At 47.2% G+C, this 26,142-nt stretch overlaps 1 long non-coding RNA gene across 1 annotated transcript in view; it reads right to left on the reverse strand.

Annotated features, from left to right (window-relative positions):
• The window catches only part of LOC112659073 (uncharacterized), a 30,185-nt gene extending 8,918 nt beyond the window's left edge, over positions 1 to 21,267 (reverse strand). The window contains exon 1 of the long non-coding RNA XR_003136152.2: positions 21,157 to 21,267. This is a non-coding gene — a long non-coding RNA (uncharacterized LOC112659073). The remainder of the gene's footprint in view (positions 1 to 21,156) is intronic.
• Between the last annotated feature and the right edge of the window lie 4,875 nt (positions 21,268 to 26,142).

The raw sequence follows: 26,142 nt of genomic DNA on the forward strand, positions 1-26,142 counted from the left end.
TTGGGGTTCTCTGGGCCTCAGGCAAAACATGGAGAGGGAATGAGCCAGGGGCATCTCTCTAGCTACCACGAAGCAAAAGATAGCTGTCAATTGTGTTCAAATAAATGGCCCAGACCAGGTTTTGATGCCAATCAAAGCCACAATGAGATATCACCTTGCACCTGCAGGAATGGCTAAACTCAAAAAGACAAGACACAACAAGTGTTGGTGACAGTGTGGAAAAAAATGGAACCCTCGTGCACTCTTGGTGGGCATGTAAGTTGATGCAGCCCCCATGGAAAACAGCATGGAGATTCTTCAAAAAACTTGAAAATACCCCATGACCCAGAAACTCCACTACTGGCTATTTACCCAAAGAAAATCAAAACACTAATTTGAAAAGATATATGCAGTCCTCTGTTTATAGCAGCATTTTTTTTATAGTAGCCAAGATATGAAAGCAGCCCAAGACTCCATCAGTAGATGAATCAATAAAGAAGATGTGGTGCATACATACAATGGAATATCACTTGGCCATTAAAAAAGAATAAGACCTTACAATTTATGACAGGATGGATGGACCAAGAGCATATCATGCTAGATAGAATAAGTCAGGCAGAGAAAGACGCATACCATATGATCTCACTCATATATGCAGTCTAAAAAACAACACAAAAAGAATAAACTAACAAAAATTAGAAAACAGACCCACAAATACAGAGAACAGAAAGATGGTCATCAGAGGGGAGGGAGGAGTTCAGCAAAATGAGTGAAGGGGAATGGGAGGTGTAGACCTCTAGCTACCGGACAATGAAGTCATGGGAGTAACAGGTGCAACACAGGGATATACTCAGTGAGGTGGTAATAGTGCAGCTTGGTGGCAGATGGCGGGTCCACCTGGGAGACCAGAGCATGACATGGAGAGAAGTGGAATCACTATGTCGTACACCTGAAACTACCATCACGTTGTATGTCATCTATGCTCAAACATTTTTTTCTTTGAAATGGTCCAGGCCCTGTACATGCTAAATACAGCAAGTTTTACACGATGTTGGGATTTGGGCCTTGAATTTATCATTTACTTCTTCATCCATTACTTAAAATTCATCAGCGCTGATTCAGCCCTTTTCCCCAAACACGCTTGTGACGTGCAGCCCCCCTGTAAATACGTCCTCAGTTCTATCTCCAGCGTCTATGGCTTTCAAGTCAGTGCCTGGCCTTTTTATAGCTGTGAACTCCTTTCAAAGTCAATACTAAAAAGGAAGTCAGCATCGGTTAATCAAATCGTCTTCTTTATTGAACTTGCATTTGATGTATGAAATCTTTCCAGATGAATGGTAATGTTTTGTTTTATTAGAGATTAGCTCCCACTACTGTTTTCAGAGAACTTTCTGGCTTCTTTCCTCGGGAACTTGCTTTTCAAAGCAGCCCCGGAGACTCCAAACTCAGAGGCTCTCAGCAAAGGGCATGTGAAACAGCGTCTGTACCCCCTTCCCGCACCCCCACTACCAGAGTAGGGGCTCCTTTTGATGTTGTCTTGTTGCTGGATGAGCACATCAAAGCCCTCCCGATGCCTGGCAGCCGAGCGCCAGCAGAGCAGCAGCACCCTAGAAGCTACATGGGGAGCAGAGAGATTACTCTCGGTTAGAAATGTGGGCCGCAACATCTCCTTAGGGCGGTAACAGCCACGTTTCTAGCTGAACTTGGGGCTCATCTGTCTTGACATCCTTCTGACTTGACAATACTCCCTAACTGCCACTAGGCTTGCAAGAACTTTCTCTCTCTCTCTCTCTCTTTTTTTATAGTGTCAGCAAAATAACCCAAGACAGTATGCTCTAATATTTTTAATGCCTTCATACTTAAGACATGGAATTGTTTTTGCATTTTTGTTAAAAGGTTGGAGGACAGTAGTGAAGTACGAAATTTTGCATAGAGATTGGCATGAGTGGAAATCTGGCAAAACGTTTTCTCGTGTGCCTTGACACTTGCTGTCCCGTGACCGGTGTTAGGATTCCCACAAAACGCTTTAAGTGCTCGAGATCCTTCCCTCAATAGCTCCACAGAAGCCTGGAGTTGAAGCGATGGGAAGTCACCTTGGAGAACTTGGAGCAAGTGCCCTTGCTCACTGGGCAGGCACAGAAAGCAGGCTTCTGGCCGGTGGGGAGGGTGGGTCACGTGCCATGGGGCAGCGCCCACTCTGGCGGGGAGAGGCAGCCGGGGGAGCTGGGAGCTGGATACCCGCTTCCTCTTGGTGACGCGGCCAGCTCTGCCCAACACCCAGCTTGCTCGGGTCCCAGGCAGTGTCTTCCAGAATCTGTCACAGGGACCACAGGCCTTCAAATATAACCAGGACCACAAACCCAGACGTAAGAAAAGGGATCTTGTCCCCTTTGGAGTCCCCAGGGAGTTAGGTCCTCTGGTGCCCAAGAGCCTCAGGCTCAAAAGTAGGAACAGGATTTTCACAGCAATTGTAGTCAAGCCCAGGCGGATTAGACTCAGAGACCAGTCCCTCTGTTTTATATTAGTTCGGGTCAGGCTAGTTTATTCTATTTCATTCTACTTTATTTACTTTCACTTTATTTTATTATAGTTTACTTTTATTTTTATTTTACTTTACTTTATGTACTTTATTTTATTTTACTTAACTTTGAACACCAGTGGAGACGCCTCTTACCACATGCCCACAAGGTCCCGATTTCTGTGGCGCGGCTCCCTGGAGGGCCTGGGCAGGGCTCAGACTCCCACCAGGGGTGCGACTGCCACCCGGGAGGACTCACACTTCAGAGGAGAAGATATCCTTCAGGTCGAGTGATAACTGAATCAATCAAGCCAAAACCCAAAAAAGCAAACCTGCCTCTTCAAGGAAAAAAAACAAATTATGAAGATGTGTTTTCCCTACCAATCTTCCTTGGGATACAGGCCTGGGTCCTTGGTTGTTGGCACCTGCAGCCATCTGCAGGTCCAAGCACAACCCTGGATGGAGACAGAGACAGCAGCTTGTACCAGCCAGATGTTGGGAAGGGTAGTAGGGCCAAGTGAGTAGGAAGCCAGGGGGGATGGGCAGAAACTTCAGGATACAGGACCTTGGACCCAGAGCCCAGGACCAAGAATCCAAGACCAAGGATATAAGAGCAGGACCTAAGAGCCCAGGATCCAGGACTAAGGATGTAGGACTAGGACCTCAGAACTCAGGACCCAGGACCAAGGATATAGGGAATGGGATCACAGAGCCCAGAATCCAGGACTCAGGATGCAGGAGTAGGACCCAGCATCCAAGAGTCAAGATGCAGGACCCAGGGCCCAGGTGATATCAGCCTTGGGCCTTCTGGGCACAGCCTGGCCCCTTGCTGGTTTCCTGAGACCAAGTTCACAGGAGACACAGCTAGCCAACCTCTTCTGTGAGCATCGTTTTATCTTACTCAGTCCCACACCCCAGCTCTGGGCATTTTGCCCTGTAAATAGGAGATGTTGGATTAATAAACATTTGTCTCATTCAACAAAGAGTTATTGAGTACTCTCTGGGTTATTCAGTCCTAGGAATATACTAAGAAACAGTAGAAAAAGTCCAGGCTCTTATAAAATTTGCATTCTAATCACATTTATGCTCCAATTAGTAATTAAATAACTAAGCTATCAAGCTCACCTAAGTGAAGAAAAGCCCAAGAATGTATTAGATGGAGATATTGGGGGGTCGCGCTGGGCAGGTGGGAGCTACTTTAAATGAGTCTTAGGAGATGCCTGTCGGAGGCCATGCCAGTTGACCTCAGACCTGAGCAGCAAGAAGGAATGAGACAAGTAAGAGGCAAAAACCATGTCTCACACAGAGACAGCCAAACTCCAGCAGCAGGAACAAGCTCAGGCAAGGGTGTTGGTCTCGCTCAAACCTGAGAGCTCGAATGGGGGTCTTTGTCTGCTTAGGCTCTGTCACAGAACACCACAGGCTGGGTGCTTTCAAACAACAGATGCTTCTTCTTCACTGTCTGGAGGATGAAGGTCCAGGATCAAGGTCCCAGCAACTCTGGGGTCTCATGACCCCACTCCCTGGTCCATGGATGGTACCTTCTTGCTGTGTCCTTACAAGGTGGGTGGTGTCAGGCAGGCTCTCTGAGGTCTCTTTTATGAAGACAGTAATCCCATCATGGGGACTCCACCATGATGAGGTGACCTCATCACCTCCCAAAGGCCCTACCTCCCAACACCATCATAATGGGGGTTAGGATTCAACATATGAATTTTGGGGATCACCAACAGTTGTCCTAACACAGGGATTCGAGGGACGTAACGAGCTTATACACAGAAGGAACAGCACCTGCTGGGTCTTGGAGTCCCAGTCAAGAGTGGGGGTGTTACTCCAAGGAAGTAGGAAGCTATAGATGAGATGGTTAGGAACTCGAGACATGTGTGATCTCCCTCAGGTCTTGGAGAGAACATGCTGGAGGGAGGGTGTCAGAAGAGAGGATGCTGAGTTGAATGAATATCGCTGAGCAGATTCTAAAAGGAAATGTTTGATTCCTTCTTATACATCTTGATGGATGCATGGGAACACAGTGAGCATCCACATTGTGCAATTTTCAAGGCCTCTGTCCCCACCCTGGAGGCTGAACAAGGCTGCTGGCTGCTTCCCTTGGAGCACCGAGCTACTCAAACTGGTGGCAAAGGAAATACAGAAAATGCCTAAATGAGTCTACTGGGATTTCAGTCATAAACATCATTTATATATTTTCCGAGTTCTGGTGGGAGCTCTTCACAGCCAGCCCATTTCCCCTCTTGTTCCTGCTAAACTTTATTCTCAGTAAATTCTCACCAGTCCCACTTGAACCCCCATCCAGGTTGGGTCTGCGAGTCTATTCTAAACCATGTTTACCAAAGGTTTACAACTTGGCTGCAAATACCAGTTGGCACCGAAACTGGAAACTTGGCATGAGCCATTTGGCATAAACATTGCCCGGAAGCAGTTTTTCTATCTAAATCTGAGAAAAACAGGCTAGGTCATTTTCCAGTTATTTGTGTTATTCATGCATAAATAAAATGAAGCCTGACAGCTTCAAACAGTTGTTTGCTTTTGAGCTCTTCAAAAATAGATTCGATCCAAGAAAAGTAACATTTGGTAAACAAATACTCCATGACGGACTGTAAAAAAAAAAAAAAAAAAGGGAAAGGAAAAGAAAAAAAAAAGTGGACTGGAGTACATTAAATAGAAAGGGAAAATGAAAATGTTTCAAAAGTCATTTTGTGTCAGAAAGTAGGAGCTCGGCGAGGTGATTAGATGGATTCGAGAGGCACATTCAGAGAGGCCTGTTTGAAAGCGTAAACAAGCCAAAGATAGGCTTTCAATTGAAGTAAAACTATTAAAATCTGAGCTCATCCTAAAACACAAGGTGACTAAATCTGTGACATTCAAACAAGAAAGAAACAAATTATTTTTAAGTGAGTTTTCTAAGAACAGTGGGTAGAAGGAAGAAAATATATGAATGGCACATGAAAATGTGCTAATGCAAAAAACAAAACAAAACAAAAAAACAAACTAATGGCGACGTCTGAGGTCCCTCTGCCCATCTATGCGATGCATTGAAAATCTAGAAATGTAGCCTGTGGGCTTCGAATTCCTGCAGCCAGCAGTAGCTCTCTAAAAAGAGAACGTGACGGTCCAGACCTCGCTCCAAAGAAAGCCTTTCTGGCAAATTTAAAAGTCAGCCTTGACGTCAAGCAATTCTTGACAACACTGGCTTTGAGCTCCGCGGAGCGTGGGCAGAATGGACTTTCACTCCGGCCACCCTATCAGCGGCTGACTGCAAAGACCATGTAGGGCAAAATAAAACCAAGCCAACTCAAACAGAAAGTAAAAATAAGTCAGAGAGGAAAGAAGGCAGGATGGAGAAGACAGCTCGCCACGGGCCCACCTAGAACACGTGTTCTCTACGGAAGGGATTGTTTTCATAGTTTTGCTCTGAGTGGTTGCGCCTTTCAAATGGTTTGTGGATTTTGTTTGTTTGCTTGTTTTGGTTATTTTTAGCTGTTGTCCATGCTCAGATCAGATGCACGAGAGTACATCCATGATTACTCTTGATTTAAAAAAAAAAAAAAATGCTTTTAGGTAGACCGCTAGCAGCACAGTATCTATCATCTGATAGTGGAAGGGTTCGCCACCTGGCAAATTGACCTGAAGGACACCCTCTTGCCATCGCCTGGCCTGTACCACCAAAGCAGTTCACCCTGGATTGGCAAGTAAGGCTAAAAATACGCTCCTGGGACGCCTCTCAGAGCCATTTTGCTCCCTCAAACCATCACGTTACCCCAAGAATCTCCGGGCCCCAGGCCGCTGGTGTTCTCGCTGCAGGAAAAGCATCTGTTTACCCTACTACCTAGGTCGTGGCCATGGCACTGACCCGGCATGGAGACTGCAACTTGTCACAAGATTTGTGAAACATGTTTTTTTAAGATTTTATTTATTTATTTGAGACAGAGAGAGAGGAGGCATGAGTGGGGGGGGGGGGAGGGACAGAGGGACAGGAAGAGCCAGACTCCTCGCTGAGCAGGGAGCATGATGTGGGGCTCCATCCCAGGACGCCGGGATCATGACCTGAGCCGAATGCAGATGCTCCACCGACAGAGCCCCCCAGGTGCTCCAGTGAAACAAGTTTTTACAGAGCTTGCCTTCCCCTATGAGTAGCATGAACGACCCTACAGATCATCCAGTTGGGGAAACTCGGGGTAGGAAGAAGTAGAGGAGTTAGGGGAGCATTGTCTGCTTTCCGCAGGCCACAGACGAGACCAGCACCCAGCTGACAGGCCTTGCGGAAACTAGCTGCTGAGACCCTGAGCTTTTTGCCAGATTTTGTGATTGCTTCTAAGCACGTTCGTTAGTGGTGCACAGTTAGCCCAATCTGGCTCATTCTGGAAGTCAATTCCTTGAGACCCGAGATGCATCTGATTTCTGTGTTCTCAATGCCTAGCACAGGTCCTGGCAGTTAGCAGAACCTCACTGAACATCTGTCAAGTGGACGAACCATCGCCATGGAGTTGATGTGCTGCTGGTGAACGTTTATATCTATAACCACAGACAGAGAGAGGGACCTTTAGTTCTTGTCTTAACACCAGAGGAAACGTTTAGAAGCTAAAAGATATGCACCGCTCAGCGTAAAGGGGTAATTGTTGAGAAATGTGCGTGTCCCACGTGGACGTGAGGCCCAGGCCAATGAAGGCGGCCGGCTGCAGATCAGGATTGCAGAGGGCAGACAGTTCCTAGAGGAATACGCTCTCCGGCGACAATATCCGGAGCTGGGGGACCCAGCCAGGGTAGGCGCAGCTCCCCAGGAGGTGGTGGAGGGGGGAGATGTCGTATAAGAAGATCCCGCCTTTCTGTGTGCAGGTGCTAACTGGGGAAAAGCACTGGATTTGGATTAACACCCAACCTGGTGAAAGAAAGGAAGTCATGCCTGCAGGGTCTCCCGGCTGAATGGTGCGTCTGGATGCCGCAGGCAGAGACCAGGGCTGCACCTGTCACGTCCCAGCCAAAGGACGAGGCGGAGGATCGTGGGGCCCCAGGCTGTTGCATCAGAGGGCCTTCCGAGCACTGAAATCCCAGGGTGGGAGACCCTCGCTTTGACAGCGAACTAAGCCGACCCGGGGCCCACGCCCGACGGGCCCCTTCTCCATGCTCCGTCTGCACCGTGTCACATGTCTTGGGAGGCGGAAGAGAAAGCCCGGTGCCAGGGCTCGGTCGTGGGAGCCTCAAGACGACGAAGACCAGCGGCGGCATAGAAGGAGCTTGGGATTTGGGTTCAGGAGGTGCGGGGCACAGGACCCGGGATCAGCCCTGTGGGCCGTGGTCACCTCGGCCATCACACAAGGCTGTTGGCACCTGGAGAGGTCACAGGGACTCCGGAGGCGCCCCGCGAGGGGGTGGCGCCCAGAGGAAATTTGACAGCCCCCTTCATGGCACGCAGCGCTCGGCCTGCAAATCCAGGGCCCTCCCCTCCGCCTCACCTGACTTCACCTGCTCGGTCCCTCTCCCACCAGCCCACGGCTCGTCCTGGGGGGGATCCCTGAGTCCCTGCTGACAGCCTCCCGACTCTCTTCAAGTAGAGGCGCCCATAAACCCTGAGTAGGCCTGGCCCCACTGGTCCCCACTGGCCTCCCTTCCCGGTCTGCTCACCCTGGCTTCCTTCCCCCCGGTTCTGGAACGCCGGGGCCACAACCCCCCAGCTCTGTGGGCCGGGAGCGCCAGCCCGGACCCCTGTGCCGCCTGCGTCTTCCTGACCCCCTGCCTCCTGTGGGAGATCCCTCCTTCCGGGGTCTGGAGGCCCCCACCTTCCAGAACCCTCCCTTAGCTTTCTGTGCGGCACCGTGCTGTTGTGTGCCCACTTGTGCGTTCGTGAGCTCGGGCTGCTGAACTGACCGTGGGGCCGGGGCGCAGGGGACCACAGACCTCCATCCCTCTCGGCTCTGCGGGCTGTGGGCCGCGACCAAGGTGCTGGCGGCTGGCTGGCTGGCGACAGCCCCCTTCGCGGCTCACCTGTCTCCTCCTGGAGCAGCAACACTAGTCCCATCGTGGGGGCTCCCCCTCCATGACCTAATCAGCTCCCAAAGGCCCCCACCTCCTAACGCCATCACTGGGGGTTAGTCTGCGACACATGAATTGGGGGGTGAGGGGGGACAGGAACACCCCTGCAGCAGTACGTCCACGTCCCCCCAGACTATAAGCCCCGAGGAGCGCAAGACCACCGCACACCCGCAGACAACGCCGGGCCTGGGCAACCGGTGGCCCGTTGGCTCCGGTGACACCTGCTGGGTCCCACGCCTCACTCCCTGGTGCCGTCTGGGTAAGTCCAAGTCACCGGGCACGTTTAAGAATTGACCTTAACTAAAAATAACGATATTCTTCTACTATAAAACTCTAATAATAATATAATTATTATATTACTATATATTATATATTATATATTATAATAATAATACGCTGGCTTAGGCAGAAGGGAAAAGTTAGGGGCTTCGACCACGGCAGCGGGTGGCCGGGCCCCCTTGCCGCGCACAGAGCAGGTGACAGGGATCCCCAGCTGGTTCCGGCCGCGCTCAGGCGCCCTCGGGTCTTAATGGCCTTCTAAGTTGCTTTATTCTTTTTCCATAAGAGCATCAGTGGCCTGAAGAGGTCAGCTCCATTTTCAGTTATGCTTCAGGGCATTTTTAAGGGAAAGTTACCTATTATGGTCGGATCTGCCAAGCGGGGGTGTCAAAGGTCACGGCTGCACGGTGCACAGATGTGGAGGGGCCGCTGCTGGGCAGATGCTTTCCTGGCTGCCTCGGGATCTGCTTTGGCCTGATGGGCGCTTTCGATCCGATCTTCCGATGAAGTCACCTTCTCTGGCTGCACGTGGCCCGGGGCCAGGGCGGGTGGCGGGCGCGGTCATCCGGGCCGTGAGCAGTGCCGAGGCAGCAGGGAGCCTGAAGGTCTGGGGGGGGGGCATGACCCGAAGGCGGGAAGCCCTTCCCCACGTCACGGAATGTCGGAGGAGGAAGGGGAAGGCTCTGGGCTGCCACCAACGTCCGAAGCGCCCAATGGGTTCGATGTAGACGCCTTGGGTCTTGTCTCTTGGCAAAATGGTCAAATCTAAGTTTTAGAGGGTATGTGGCTGCGGGAATCACTGCTCCCCTTGCTCAGCCTCGGGGTGCAGCTCACGCCAGGGTCCTGGGGGAGCCCTCTAGCCCGCGTCACATGTCCCCGCATAGGGTGCCTGGAGGCTGGGGAGCCACCTGCCAAAGGGAAAGCGACGCTGCTTGAGGCGGGCGGCCAGCTCATCCCCCTCCTTCCTGACACCAAACTGGAACGGAGGCATAAGGCATAATAAGGTTGGTGGCGGGACCAAACTTTCCGCGAGTCACGGGAGGCGTCTCCAAGTGGACCCAGTTGCTCAGTGAACACACCCCCAGGGGCGCCCGGGCGGCTCCGGAGTCACTGCTTGGTGATTTCAAGACCCTTCACGACCATCCGGGCTGTGCGGCCTTCCCCTGGCTAAAGGGCAGTGCATTCGGAAGTTCTCCGGAGCCTCCTCTGGAAGGAACATCTGCCTTCAGCTCCGGGGATTTCCCTGGCACCTCCATGGCAGCTCATGTCCCTCTTGCTGTCACCCAGCTTGTCCTTCTTGGAGCACCCAGGGCCCCGGCGCAGAGCTGTGCTCCACCAAAGGCTGCTGAGGACCGTGGGACGGAGTGTGGGAAGCTCCTCCTCTCCAGACAGGTGAACACCTGCTTCCCGCCCCAGGAAGGGGTGCAGAGTTCACTCAAGCCCCCCAACACCCCCCGCCCCTCCGATAGCACGAGCATGTCACAGCCTCTCGGCCCATCTAGCAGGGCACAGGTGTCCCCGGTATTCTGAAATTGAGGGAGAGGCAAGCCCCCCACAAAAGGAACCTAGGTTTTTAGAAACACACGTCCTCCTCTCCCCTCCCTCCTGACCCAGGTGCACCTTCCGAGACCCCTTCCTGTGAGGTCACCAGGAGGAAGCAGACATTTCTATATTTATTGGGAAATCTACAGGCTACAAAAAGTCCTTTATGTTGACGGCCAGCTAGACATTTGTCACACTGACGATCCACGGCTGCTGTTTCTCTGCCAGTACCCTTTCCTGTGGTCAGGGTGACATCCTTGCATCATGCAGAGTAGAGTGACCAGGGGTCGGCCGATGGGTAAATCACAGCCACCGTGTCGCCTCGAGACATCTTTTTCAATATGTAAGTGTATATAACGAACGTATATGTGGAATCCAGGAACCGCCAAGTTACTCGTTTCTCATGAAAATAATTTAAGTATTGAAAGATATGGGGATCCCTGGGTGGCTCAGTGGTTTGGCACCTGCCTTCAGCCCAAGGTGCGATCCTGGGGTCCCGGGATCTAGTCCCGAATCGGGCTCCCTGTGTGGAGCCTGCTTCTCCCTCTACTTGTGTCTCTGCCTCTCTCTCTCTCTCTGTCTCTGTCTCTCATGAATAAATAAATAAAATGTATTTTAAAAAAGATATGAATACCTATTCAGCAATGCTTTTCTTAATTATTGTTTACTTGTTGGTTTCTCTTGGACTTTCCATAGAACTGCTTTAGTCTCTGAGCCGAATGGGAGACTCACTAAATAGCATGAAGGAGTCAGGGCTCGAGGAAGACAGAAATTCTGCTAAATTGCAAAGAAGTGGATAAGAGGAACCCAGAGGCAAGACGTACCTTATGGATTCTTGGGGCCACTGTTACCGATCCCTCGGCAGGGCAGGGGATGGCGGGGACCCAGCAAGCTATCTGCGGATGGGCAGCTGCAAGCAGGCACACGGGCCGAGTGTGTGGGTGCCTGTGTGTGCAAGTGCGTGCATTATCTTCCCGGGAAGAAGATACTAAAGAAGAAGTCAAGAGTGAACAGTCGTTACCTTTGTGAGTGGAGAAAATTATAGAGAAGACTTTATTTTATCTTCTAGTTGTCCACTCTGCTTTAAGGTTCCATGCGAAGGCCATCTATTTCCCGTTGTTAAAAATGTCTTGGTGGTGGAGTCAGTGGCCACGGTCTTCCTAACAGATCTCTATGTTGGAAATGTAAGCAACTTATTTTAAAGTGACTAGCCTGTGTCGGTCTTTGGACTTCGACGGCTACATACATATACCAAGGCGGAGAGGGTACTTTGATCTCACACCGTCTCTGGATTTCCAAACGTTTAAGCCAGTATCCGAACACCCCGTTTACCCTCTCTACGTTGGCATCACTATCATTTCCAATAACTTGAACACATTTTGCTCTGTGAAGACCAGATTTCCTCTGTGACGGTCTGAGCCAGAGGCAGAGGCCCGGAGTCCTCTCCAGGGCACCACGGCGCTCCGGGAGCTTTCTATGCGATTGGTCCAATCCCATCACCCATGGGAATCACAGGGAGGGCAAATCACTTTAACGGATTTCCAGCATCTTTATTACCCAGTAATTTTATAGATTGTGGGCTAAATGCTCTGAAGCTTATAATCATTTCTACTCTCATTCCGCACCCCTACCACGTTACAGGTGCGTGAAGGAAAACAAGAGGCCAAGTGCACGGCCAGGTTAGGGAGGCTTTTACACCTGCTGGCACAGTGACACAGACATGCGGCTTTTCCAGCCAAGTTTCCTTTTCATCTACAATCATTTGTTTAAAAATGAAGTCTGAGGGGGCCCTGGGAAGCTCAGTCGGGGAAGCATCTGCTTTGGGTTCAGATCATGATTTCAGGGTCCTGGGATTGAGGCTTGGTGTTGGGCTCCCTGCTCAGGGGGGAGTCTGCTTCTCCCTCTGCTCCTTACCCCACTCGTGCACACACACTTTCTCTCTCTCTCTCACACACACACAAATAGATAAAAATCGTAAAAAAAAAAAAAAAACATGAAAAGTGAAGTCCAAGAGACAGACACATAGGGCAAAAGATGTTGTTGACATGTTTGGGGCTGTTTAGTGAGGAATTCATCTTGTTGAGAAACACCTGTTCACTGGAGGTTGTAACAAGGCTCCCAGCATCAAAGAATCTTTTTATTTTTATTTTTATTTTTATTTTTATTTTATTTTATTTATTTATTTGACTAGAGATAGAGAGAGAGAGAGAGAGAGCATGTGTGCACAAGCAGGGGGGCTGGCAGGCAGAGGGAGAAGCAGGCTCCCTGCTGAGCAGGGAGCCCAATGTGGAGCTGGATCCTGGGACCCTGGGATCATGACCTGAGCTCAAGGCAGCTGCCTAACCCATTGAAGCACCAAGGAACCCCCCAGCACTGAAGAATCCTGAGACTTTTCCTCTGCGTCCAGTTCCCAAAATGTGTCCTATGACACCATGTCCTTTCTCAAAATGAAATTCCATTCATGGGAATAATTTATGACGATGCAATGGAAGGACGTTGGGAGTTTGGCTGTTTGGGTAATATGTTCTTTCTTATGAAAAAATAATACGATACTTGAAACAATTATGGTAACACCTCTCAACTTCAGTTTACTAATGGCTCGTCTCTGTTGTGTGAGTCCTCAAGCATGAGGCTCAGCTGCATTGCACATTCTAGAAACTCTTCCTGTTACTCTGCGTGAGCTCCACACCACTCCCACCCAGATATTTATACCTCCTTTGGCTCCAAAGTTTTCTGTGACCCCTATTTATGTTGGGGACCTCAAAGGGGCTGGATAGACTTCCCTACCAGAGTGAAGCTAAGGGCCCTTTGTATGTGTAACAGAAGCTCTGACAGAGATTGCAGCAGAGAAAGGTTAATGCAGCAGAGGGAGCGAGCCACAGAGAGGAGACTTTGCTCCATCTGATTTAACAACGGACAAAACGCCTTGCATCCTTGCATGTAGTCTTTAAATCATACTGCAGAAGAAATGCCGTATACTCACAATAATATTTTTGTCTGATACTCAACATTGTGGATGATAATTCTATCATAAACAGTGGCCTAGGGACCTACACACCATTTATAACTTTGGAACTAGGGAAGTGTTTTTATCCACAGAAACATAAACATATTTATAAGTTAACCTTTAGTACACAATTGATTTGTACATTGGGAACTAATCCTATGTCATTCCTTTCACTCTGACCCACGTGTCAGAAGAGGTAGTGTTACCTCCTCCCAAGGCAGGCCATTGGATGGTCTGTTGGGCCAGGTCAGAGGGCTGAGCCACTCCTTTTGCAGACAGCCAACCAGTCTCGCTGATGTTGGAGACACACGTGCTTCCTAAATCCCATCTGCTGTTACTGTTCTCTACGTTCATCCCTCCAGCCTTTGCCATGCCTGAGTCGGGTTCCCTTGGTGGCTCCATCCAAGCTCTAGACAGAACTGAGTCATCTCTCTCTCTCTCTTGTCTACCTCACAAGGAGGAAGAACAATGACATTGGATTATTAAGAAAAAGGATGTAAAGACTGAATGATATTAGATTAGGAACCTTTGGCCAGAGGAGACCAAGATGCCCCTAATGGGTAAGTGTTCTTCCCTTCTCTTCCTTGTGGGAGGTTACCAATAGCAGGTTACTACACCCACAGACCAAGAATAGAATATGGGTCTACGGAAATGCCCCCCCCCCAAAAGGAAATGTCCCAAAAAGTTTTTACATGTTTACCTAGGTCCCCAGACACCTCATCAAGAGACTTTCAGTCCAAAGTTCCAACCAGAAAGGGATCCTCTTTCTATACACCCCTCAAGAACCTACAGCAGATGATCAAGAAGTTGGGTATTCTGTTACGACATGTTTTAGGACATCAATTCTAAGACTTTTTCCATGAATAAATAGCAGAACCAAGATTGGCACCAAGTATGGTGCAACACAAACGTCTGTTTCCCCCCGTAACCATATATGCTCCTTTGCCCTAAATTCCTTCACCTTTAAAAGCGACAATCCTTGTGCCTGGCATGGCTTCTCCCCTATTTGCTACAATCCAAGGAGGAACAACTCCCCTTAGTCATAGGATAAGCCTGTAATCCAGGCTGGCCATTAGAGTCACACTTAAATGTCCCCAAACCTGCATCCAACCTTCACTGAACCAACAGAAGCCCTAAGATGCGTGAGGATTGGTGAGGAAGTTTTTCTGAGATCCTGAAATCCTAAGGAGAACTTTCTTTCCACCAGATGGAGAAATGCGTCTAAGATGAAGCCAGTATTCTAGGAATGGCAAGAAACAAAGTTCCAGGGGACCTAGCGACCAGTCACTCCCAGAGCTTCCAGCCACATGGTTCTGCATGTTTCCTTTCTGTTTCATCTAGACTGAGCTGCATTCCTGTCCTGTACAACTTTAAGATTCCTGACTAGTGCCCTTTGATTTTTTTTCACAGTGTGTTATAGAAATCACATGAAAACAAAACAAAACAAAACAAAAAAACACAGGCTACTTTTATGAAGGGTCAATATCAATCATGCAAATTGCTTACCATCCATTTATCACTTCTTAAATTCATAATGCAGAAAATTAATACCCTATTTATGGAATAACTGCGTTTTTGTAGGGGTCTTCTAATTAAATCATTATTCAGTTTAATTGAAGCACCAGAAGCACATTGATTTGTCAAGAGTCCATGTGCATTATTAGAGTATTAATTTTTTTGAAGATTTATGTATTTGTTTTAGAGGAGGGGAAGAGTGAGAGAGAGAATCTCAAGCAGACTCTGCCCTGAGCACAAAGCCCAGTGCGGGGCTCGATCTCAAGACCCTGAGATCACAACCTGAGACAAAACCAAGAGGTGGACGCTTTACCAACTCGAGCCACCCGGCTGTCCCTAGAGTATTAATTTTTTTATTCGGACTGGTTATCTTAGCAGTTTGCTTTTTAACAGCAAAATAGCAGAGGAGGTCCCTGCATTTCAAGAGTGAAGCTACCTCATTGACCGTTAACTGCAGGAGGCATCTATGCAACAGGAGTCACGACTTCTAGAATGTCGGGTGCTAGTTCAAGGGGTACTTCATCCGAACACAGGGATGGATGAGTTTGCTCCACAGAGAAAGGGACATTTTCTAGCTAGCCCCAGAAAAACTCTGTCTAGACCAATACCAGACGATGATATCAATTTGGAGCCTTCTAGGAAGCATCCTTTGGTTGGGAGTGTGTTGTCAGCGAAGACAGAAGGGCTTTCAGAAGGCAGCAAATGAAATGGGGATGTGTGCGCTCTAGAGCAGAGTATTAAGTTAGTGGAGAAGACGTGATCTCCTCTCCATAAGAGGGAAAGACAGCAAGAAGAAATATCTGGCAGTATTGGTTAAAAATAAAATTCATAGGATTAGAGGTAGATTTCCTCCATGGAACTTACTTGAATATCAAGGCCCCAGCAGCCCAACCAACAATTCACACACGTTGCTCTAGATGTGACACAGATGCTGAGGGGAGGGGAAGGTGGATTGCAGGAGGAGGGCATGTTCGTGTGTAAAATCTAGCTGAGTGGGCTGTTTCATACAGAGGGAAAAAGGGAAGGGAATGTATAATGATCTCATTATTTTTGTTGCGTACATAGTCTCAGATAACATTTTTGAAAATGTTTTAGTAATTTAGCTATTACGATAGAGAAAACACTGCCAAATGCAATCCTGTGTCAATGGGAATACGTTTCATTTCATAAACACAGTTCATTACACCAAAACCCGCACTCGGAAATTCTATGAGAAGCCATCGATTAGTGCAAGTGGTTTGCAGCTAAATGGGAGCTAAGTTCCTCTCGCCTGGTAATGCCCGTTAGTCGCCTGTAATGCAGTATTTTCTTTTCAACATAATGTAAAGCATCTACAGGCCTCAGACATCGGAAAATCACGTGACTCATGCACAGTGTTTCAAAAGAGAAACTTTAATTGCACTTGTGGTTCCTAAATATTTTGCTCTTCTAACATGTTAATAGGGGAAGGATTGAATTATGCGTCAACCCACAGACCTTCTTTCCTGTTTATTTATACCCATGCAGGTAACCACATCTATTTAGAAAGGCCCTGCTTTGCATGTATGCAGAGCAGCTAAAACAGCTACTACAAATGCTATTTGCATATGCTGTGTGTAGCCCCGTTCTGGCAACCCTAATAATAGCAGAGTTTCAGAAGCTTAGGTATATTCTTGGAGTGACCCAATTCACTCAATCACCCTCCAGACACAATGCAAGGCTATTGAAGGGTCCGGGACCCTGGCGGATTTGAAGGCTTTGTCCTTATTTCAGGATGTCTTTGTTCCTGTAACAATAGGTGACATCCCACACAATGCAATGCCATTTGTACAACTGCCTGCTGAAACTTCCTGTTTAGAATGAAGCAGAGAGATTTCTGAAAAGCCTGGATAGGTTAGTGAGAAAAGGGGCCAAACAGAGCCGGATTTCCAGGATTTTTCTCTTGCCGAAGATGAAACCAAATGTGTGCAGGTCAAGAGGAATGAGAGTATTCCAAGGGGCAGCCAGTGGGGTCAGGACAGCGTTCACAGGTCCGTGAACTCTCACCAACACTCCTCGGGGGAGGCATCCTCACCTGTACCCAAAGCCAAGGTGGCTTTGACATCTGCAGAGCATCCTTCTTGCCTTCCGGAGGCTTGAAGGAGGGCATCCAATCTGCACTTTCCCAGAGACTGCCGTGAATGAAAAGATTTCCTCGAATTCTTAACAACACCTTCGTGTAGTTAAAGCTAAGGTAGGTATTCAAAAGCCTGCCAAGTAAAGAAGAAAAAGAAATGCATCTTCTCCACAAAGGGTCACTGAAGAAGAATGCACATTCCTGGAAGCCTCTAACAGGACTGTCAGAGACCTACTGTCCAAGCACGCTGCTCGGGCCCATCACCTACAAACATGTGGCCAGCAGACCTCTGGGTTCTGAGCCTGGGCTGGGAGCCGTCTCAAGTCCTCAAGTCCTGCCCTTTTATGGTCGTGTAGCAGGTGGGGCCTGAGCATGTCCACCTCCCCGAGGCTCTCCTTCATCACCAGGAGTAGCAGTAATGCCTTGCATCGTGGCTGTGGAAGGGAGCGAGCATGCAGAGCACGTCATGGTCCTTCCCACTGAAACTGGATACGGGAGACATTTCCCCACACTTGGAGCCGATCCTCGTTAGACTCTTGGACCAGGATTACAAACCCATAACATCTGATCATTTCCAGCAGAGCTTTCCAGCAGAGCTTTCAAATGGGTCTAGATCCTTTTCCATGGCGACGTGTATCCTACAGGAGTCTTTGCCTATGAGGCGGGTCTTGGCTTTACCCCTGAAACAAATGAACCTTATCGGTGGCTTGTTGATGCAACACAAAGTAGAGAAAAATTTATTTGGCAACTTTTCTCTTAGGACATAATAGAGTTAGATGAGAGCCCAAGAACACACTAACGGTACCAAATGCACTTGTTTCTTTGCCACTGGCAATAACAGCTGACATTTATTGAGCAGATAGTATGGCACGGGCACTGCTGTTCATTCCATACGCAACATCATTCATCACTCCTCGGAGGGAGATGCTGTGATGATGTTGATAAAAACAAACGAGGCAACTGAATGAAACGAGCTAGTGGATACTTGATCTTAAGCAAGAGAGGAGGGTAGATGTCTGCTACCGGCAGGCACTCTGATGAAATATTTTGATTATGAAATACTATTATCTAATACTTAGATAATCAGTAAGGTTCGATCAGTAAGGAGTGAGTCATTGTGAGTGCCTCCAGTTAGCAGCCTCATTTAGCAGATGGGTCGGTGCAAACCTGGCCATGTCAAGTGATCCATGGCCAGCTCGTGTTCCCTTCTGTGCTCTAACTGTATCCTGGCGCCTGGTTTCAGAAGCCCGAGTAATCCCTACGGTAGCTGCCAGCAGTGTCACATTGGACCGGTGACTTAACCTTGCTGTTCCTCAAGTAGCCTGTCGTAAGATGGGGTAATAACGACAGCCCATCGCGGTGTGGGTGTCACGAAGACCAAATTAACTGAGTTGATGCCGGGCACATAACAGATACCCAGTAAATATTAGTTAATACAGAGATCGCTAACTAGCACTCGTCCATCTGTTCTGTGCAGAACTCTTATCTGGGACACACAATCCCAGAATTCAAGCAGGCGAGTGAACTGGGAATTACGATCTGGTGCAAGCTCCCACCAAGTTCCTGGCTCTGATTGCTTGCAGCTCAGGAACTTCACTTCAGGCGACCTCCAGCTGCCTGGACCCCACTCTGTGGGCCTCCTGGTTAGTCTGCCTTTGCTGCTTTCTCTAGAAAAACTGTGATGTCTCTTCCTTTCTCTTCCAGTATTTGCATCTAACAAATCCTTTCTTTTCTTGGATGTTGACTGTTTGCCTCTCACCCAGAGTACATTTGTGTTCATTCCATGGTCAAAACTGTATTTTATCAGGTATCAATTTTCCCCTCCAAGAACGTGTGTCCTCTAACTACTAAATGGCAGGTAGTGTGCTGGGGCTGGATATACACAAGTAAATAATGCAAAATCCTTCAGTTGGCACAGATGCCTGTGTCATTTATCCCGACAGTGGAAGTGAAGTCAGTCCTGTAAGTGCAGACAAATGTGCAGACAAATGTCCAGAAAGTGTGGAGAGGGAGGGCAGTGGTGACCCCGAGAGACCTCCCGAGAGACCTCCCGAGAGAGGGCTGTTCCTCGTGTGAAGGAGTAAGAGCATCCATCCTTTCTCCTCACTCTTGAAAACTCCGTGCTACAGGCTAGTAAACTTGAAGAGATTTGGGAGGAGGAGCAGGAGAGAATGAATTGATCTCATTTCCCTGCACAAAAAAGAACTCAAATGACTATCTGCCAGGGGATATGACTGGGAGGGTTAGAGCACCTGCCTTCCTGCAGCTGAAAGCAGCTTGAGAAAAGTCCCAGAGGCAGTTTTGAGTCACGACTCTCTGTCTCTAAAGGAGCTAAGGAGGAAGCACGTGGAGAGGAATCCACCAGCAAGTCCTCCGTCCCCATCGTCCCCCTGGTCATACCCGATGCCTGTGTGAACGCAGCCATCACGCCACTGAAAGTCTTGCTCCAGATCTCATCTCTGCTAACTGGAAGCCATGTGGAGTCAGAAGGGAAAACAGAGACAGTAACAGAGGTTCCCCCCACTATGTTTGTCCTCTCCCTCAAGAAAAGGATGTGCCTTCTTAGGGCCTGGGACACGTAACGACTTGCTGTACCTTATCTCCTAAAATTTCACATAGTTCTCATAGTTGGCCGAGAGAGCAGAGACACCAAGAACTCATAACATCATCTTTAAAAACTTGCCCCTCCTCCCCTCTGTCATCCCTCCCTGTAACCCCCACCAGATAAACAGAGGAGAAGACAATGATGAGCTGTGATTTGCAGGTGTTGTGGGTCAAGTGGGGAACCCACATTCCCTAAATGACAAAAGATTAGAACTTCAAAGTCATGAGCTCATTTTGAACATCGGTATACAGGTGTACGCCCGTAACCCACAATGACAAATTTTAAGTCCTAATTTTGAAACTGAGCCAGGAGAGCAATGGATTCATATAGATGTGGTGGTCACCCCCAAGGCTTTCAAGCCAGTCGGTATGAACTTCCATGGCCTGAGCTGAGTTTTGAAACAACTTGTTTTAGATCCCAAAAGACACACAAACTCCTTATCACTTGAGCGGGTCCTCTCTCCCGGCGCAGATAAAGTGCCTGCCCTACACTGTCCATGTGAGATTCCATCAGCAACTGGAGGGCGTGTGACATAATGCATGTCCACACGGGAAGAATCATCTTTTACCAGCGATCTGCAAGCACTACTGAAAAATTTTCTTCTGTGATCAAATTATTAATGCTTTCACATCAAACAAAATTCCTCGTCTAAGCCCTAGGTGAGGATCAGATGCGTTTCGATACCACTATGTGATTATGTCCAAAATAGTTCTGTGTCTACACATGCGAGGTGACAAGCTGTGTATATGGAGTTATGGCATTTAGTGAGGGATATTAGGCGTATCCAAACCATAATGAAAACTGTATATTGAGATATAATTTTTCTTCTACAGTTTTATATGCAGTTGACAAAAAGCAGGCAGGAAAAATTATGCCAATAATGCAAGTTACCCCCTTGCCCACCAAACGCCATGCGTTCTCCTACAACCATTTTCCTATTATGGATGAAGTCAAAGATGAAAGAAGAAATCACTGGAGAATTATCTAAAGGAAAGTGTAATTACACAACTATTGTAATTAATGCTGTGGAAATCATTTCTGTGAGTATGAAAAATTAATATTAACACTTCTATATGAAGACTACAATTTTAAGTCAAGCTGGTCTGTCAACGACAAACTAATTACCATTTTGAACAAAAAGATAGAATATGCCAAGTGGCAAAGTATGTGCTCAGCCTTTGTTTAAAGAGGCAAATGGACTTGAGCAATGATTTAATTGACTCCACTCAACATAGCTCATTTAGACCTAAAAGAACGACTTCCTAAATAGTAGGTTATCAGTCTTAAAATTATCTAGATAATTGCTTCAGATCTCCCAATTTCTTTACTGTTAACACAGAGCTAAAGAAACGTCTCTCATTAAACAACAATAAAAAATGCAGATTTGGTTGATTAATTCTCTTCCTCAACAAGCTGAACTTAAGTATTTATTGAGTATCTATTTTATACCAGTCCCCAAAGAAGCCTCTTAGATAATGAGCCTTTCTTGATTAAAAAAAAAAAAATACTTAAGATTTTTGAAAAGTATGCCAAGCCTTCCACACCCTGGATCCGCTTTAATCTCCAATTACCTCTTCTGTCCAGTAAAATCCCAACAAAGCCGTCTTGCTCTTATTCAGCTCATTATACCTCGGGCTGCTATCTCTGCTCTATACAGAGCAGCATGTGCTTAAATCCTTCAGCCTCAGATGAAGTGTCACCCCCATTGTGAGGTCCTCCCCATTATGGCTCATCTACACTCAGTGTCTTAGAGCAATTTAAAAGAATGAGATACATTCACATGTGCTAACGAGGAAAACTGTCCAAGACAGATTTGGAAGAAGTCACTAGAAGCATGTGAAGGTTCTTTTTCGCACGTGGCTGCCTAGATCCATGCTCTGCCTTCCCTGTGCTTAAAGCTCTGAAAGGTGCCAGCGGGTTTGGTCTGGCCGAGGGAAGGCACCAGTGAGGGCGAAGACTGAACACGGAGACATCGGGTGTCTCCCCCCTGCTTTGACACGATGCCCGTGGCAACAACTGGGCTCCTCCTGAATTCACTGATTTCAGTGGCCTTTTCTCCATGGTTTTGCCTCTCATTGAGCTCCTTCTCTACATCGAGTTCTCTCTTTTGTCCCCTTGTGTCCACAGGGTGGAAATGGCTCCCCACCACTTCAGGCCCCGGCTCTCACTCTACCTCATTCACATTCAGCACCAGGCATTATTGGATACAGTCTTAGCTTTCGAGGTTTTTAAGAGTGATCCAAATGGTATCTCATTACTTTTATCCTGTCTTAGAGGTCTTCTAAAACCAAAGATAAAATACACTTATTTTTAAAAATAGAATAAATGTTTAATCTTTTAATTACCATACAGGTCCATTGGCTTCTCCCATAAGTTCATCATCACCATAAGGCACAGTATGTGTCTCAGTGATTTTATTTTTTCCTGTATCTTGAAACGTTTTGCTACTTATAATCCCAGAAATTATATCATCATCTCTCATCCTTATTCGTTGATTATTCCTAGTAATGCTTAAAAAAAGACCAAATAATGAGAACCAGAGGGCCTGGAAGATGAAGCAATTGGGAAACATATCCTTAGCCTTCTGTTTTCTTCTTATTGGGCCCAATGGACTGCACAATCCTCAGCAAAGATTTAGAGACTGGGGATGACTGTGGGAATTGAGAAATTTTCATGTCCCATCCCTAATTGTACAGAAGAATGGCAGAGGATAACCTTTCACATTCATTAAAATGAAAAAGCAAGAGACACCTGGGTGGCTCAATGGTTGAGCGTCGGTCTTTGGCTCAGGGCCTGATCATGGAGTCCCCAAATCAAGCCCCCCATCGGTCTCCCTGCATGGAGCCTGCTTCTCCCTCTGCCTGTGTCTCTGCCTCTGTGTGTGTGTGTGGGTGTCTCTCATGAATAAATATTTTTTTTAAATCTAAAAATAAATAAAATAAATAGAAATAAATAAAATCGAAAGGTGAATGAAAGAGATGAAGATTAGTGCTCTACACTGTAATCATGAGAGTAACGTTGATGCATAAGTAAAATCTTAGATTATAAATCTAGATGAATGTCCTTAAATGCAAAGATCATTGAGTGATAGTTACCAGGGGCTGGGGAAAGGGGCAGTGGGACTTTTAAGGGATTGTGGAATAGATGTCCTGTAAATTGATGGTGAATATTAAGTGTGCCCCCAAGGGGCTTCCAAGTGGCTCAGTCAGTTAAGCATAAGAGTCTTGATTTTGGCTCAGATTGTGATCTCAGGGTCATGAGATTGATCCCAGCACCAGGCTCCAAGCTTAGCACTGAGTCTGCTTAAGATTCTCTCTCTCTCTGTCTCCCTCTGAACTTCCCCTGTCAAAAATAAATAAATAACTTTAAAAAAAAAAGTACAACCCCAATAAAGCTGGAATCATTAATGATCTATTGTTACATAACAAATTATATCAAGACTTAGTGCCTTGGGGCAGCACACATTTATTATCTCACAGCTTCTTTGGGTCAGGGGTCCAGGTGCCACTTAGCTGGACCCTCTAGGATGGAGTCTCATCAGGTTGCAGCCCAGTGGTGGCCAGGCTGTGGTCACCAGGAAGCCCAGCCAGGGAAAGGATCCTGACCAAGCAGTTGTTGGTATAACTCTATTCCTCAAAGTCTGGTGGTGGGAGGCTGCCCTCAGGTCCTTGCTCAATGGGCCTTTCCATAAAGGGGGCTTGCTTCATCAAAGCATCAATGCTAGAAGGCAGGGGAGATACCAGCAAGATAGTAGCCACATCTTTTGTGACTTAAGCATGTAAATGAGACCCAACACCTTTCCTGTGTCCTGTTGGTTGGAAACCAGTCACTAAATGCAGTCCGCTGAGCCGGGGAAAGGATTACAGAGGTGTATGTGGATGGTAGGTCCTGGGGCTGTTTAGAAATCTGCCTCCCACGAATATACTTCTTTCTTTTCCTCAACTTTGTTGAGGTATTATTTACATGTAACATATGTAAGTTTAAGAAATACAGTGTGAGCTGTTTCTTCACGAAGATCTCCTCATTTGAATCATCTAGCCTAAATTTTGTTTCCTTCTAGAACCCTGATTGACATAAATAATATTTAGTTTGGACACATTTGTGTCTAAAACACACAGACACACACACACACATCAGCCTTCATGTTTGGGAAATACCAGGAGACCCAAGCCTTGCAGTGAATTGTGGGACCAGAGCAGCCACCCAAAGATGCCTGGAACAGATGATGTTCAGAGAACAGAACATCGCTGCTTGCTCGCTGTATCTGGGTGCTGATGCCCAAGAGAATCACTTAGGAGCTTTACAAGTACTTCTTTTATAATGATGTGTTCTGTGACTAACTACTCAGTTCTTTCTAAGAAAAAAATCATGAAAACTGAATACACATTCTTGTCATCAAAGTAGTGAAGGAACAAGCAAACCAATCCACACTCTCCCTGGAAATGGATGATGCTGGGTTTGCTCATCATCTCAAGCTCTCCCCGAGGCTGCCATGGGAGGAGTATTGCCTTGAATGAAAACCCTGTCTTTCACCTGGTACCTCCTGGAGATGCTCTTCTGGTCCCCACACTTCCACATGCTGCACAAGGATCTCATGTTCCTTCCATTCTCTCTCTCTTTCTCTCTGTCTCTTTCTCTCTCTCTCTCCAACTCAGTTTGAACACCATTGCAGGTCAAGATTCATACATTCCTTCGGAGCTTGTTTTTCATAATGACACAGATTCTAAGCAGGTAGAGAGAAAGGCAGCTGGACCTAGAAGAATAATTGACCTTTAGCTCCAGTCTTCATGAGTCACTGTGGAACTCTCAGTTGATGACATCCTGGTAGATCTCTGAATATTTAGGTAAATAACATCCTTCTTCAAATAAGGCAGAAATTCCTAAACTAAGATCACATTCCATACAATGACCTGAGGGACTGATCTCACCGGTACCTCTCCCAGGCTGACTTCCAGAACCACCTGGTGAATTCCCATGGCGCCTAAGATGCCGTTTTGAGTAAGGCAGGAGACTGAGCACATTTCTCAACCGTGCTTTAATCTGATGGTACTGAACAGATCACTTCTAACTTTAGTTTCTGGTCTGAGTGCTGGTGCATTTGTCATGTGGGTCTTATTTTCACCCAACGGTCAACATGCTTTATTTACTTGTATCCAAATGCATGTCAACTTTGCTCTGATATCTCATAGGGAGTTAAAAGATGATGTGTCCATAACTTGAACTTTTCATATCTATAAAACAATGCCACTTCTCGGTCTTCTTATTTCAACAAGTAGCACATCTGCACCCACCTGTTCAAGGCAGAAAACGGGGCAGCGTTGATGGTGGCGTATTCTGAGACTCCACACTCATTGGCAAGAACTGTCAAGACAGGGGCCCCTGGGTGGCTCAATGGTTGAGCTTCTGCCTTCGGCTCAGATCATGATCCTGGGGTCCTGGGATCGAGTCTCACATCGGGCTCCCTGCAGGGAGCCTGCTTCTCCCTCTGCCTGTGTCTCTGCCTCTCTCTGTGTGTCTCTTATGAATAAATAAATCAAATCTTTAAAAAATACAAAAACCATCAAGACAGTCTTCTACACGTATGTGGAATGGAAGCGTCTCTCACTGTCCCTGGTCCTCCATTTGGGGACAAGACTGTACCATCTCTTACCTAACTTCTGTTGTGGTGGCCTGAGCTAGAATTCCTGCTTCCATCTGGGCCCTACACTCCCTACACCCTCTGGGAGCCATAGAGCCCCATACAATACAGAAAGGTCACCTCCTCAGAGAATCCCTGCTTCTTCTCTTCTTAGAGATGCTCACCTCTCTCCCTCCATACTCTGCTGTTTACTGGTCAGGCTGTGTGTGTTTTCAATGGCACCCGTTGCTTCCAATATCATACACTAAGACAAGGACTTCATCTGCCTTGCCCGCAACTACCCCCCCCCCCCCAGTAGCTGCCACGCAGCCAGCACTTAACAAATATTTACTGAATTAATAAATGATGTAACCCCTTCTAAACTGGGTTCATCCTGTGACCCACTAGTCTCAGTCCCTGCCAACACCCACACAAACCCTGACACATAAATCATGATGCTGTCCATGAATACTGGCAGCTCTGTCTACGTGGCTCGGTGCACATGTGAACTCCCCAATATGGTTTTCTCTTCTTTCTAGAAATCCAGCTCTCCTGCCCTCCTTCCAGACCCAAGTCTAAGTCCACTTCTATGGGAAAATCCTTCCCCAATCACTCTGGGCCACAAAGATTCTGTCCTGCTCTGAGATCTTCCCCTCTATTAAAATCCCCTATTTCTGCTCATGAGTCACATGTTAGAATTCAATGTTCTTTAAAAACTGTTTTCTACTAAGCTTGAATTGTCAGTAAAAGCTGAATCAGGGGCTGGAGCCCATTCATCCACTGCTAAGAAATCCAGGAGAAAAGTATTTACCATGAAGAGTTATTAATTATTTTAAACTAGCAGAAATCCATCCCTGCCTTTTAAATACTCAGAAGTTAACTGGAGACCAGGGAGCTGTCATTACAAAGGTCTCTGAAGCAGCATGATATTGCTGTCATA

Source organism: Canis lupus, chromosome 2 (assembly GCF_003254725.2).
Source record: "Canis lupus dingo isolate Sandy chromosome 2, ASM325472v2, whole genome shotgun sequence".
Classification (NCBI taxonomy): Eukaryota; Metazoa; Chordata; class Mammalia; order Carnivora; family Canidae; genus Canis; species Canis lupus.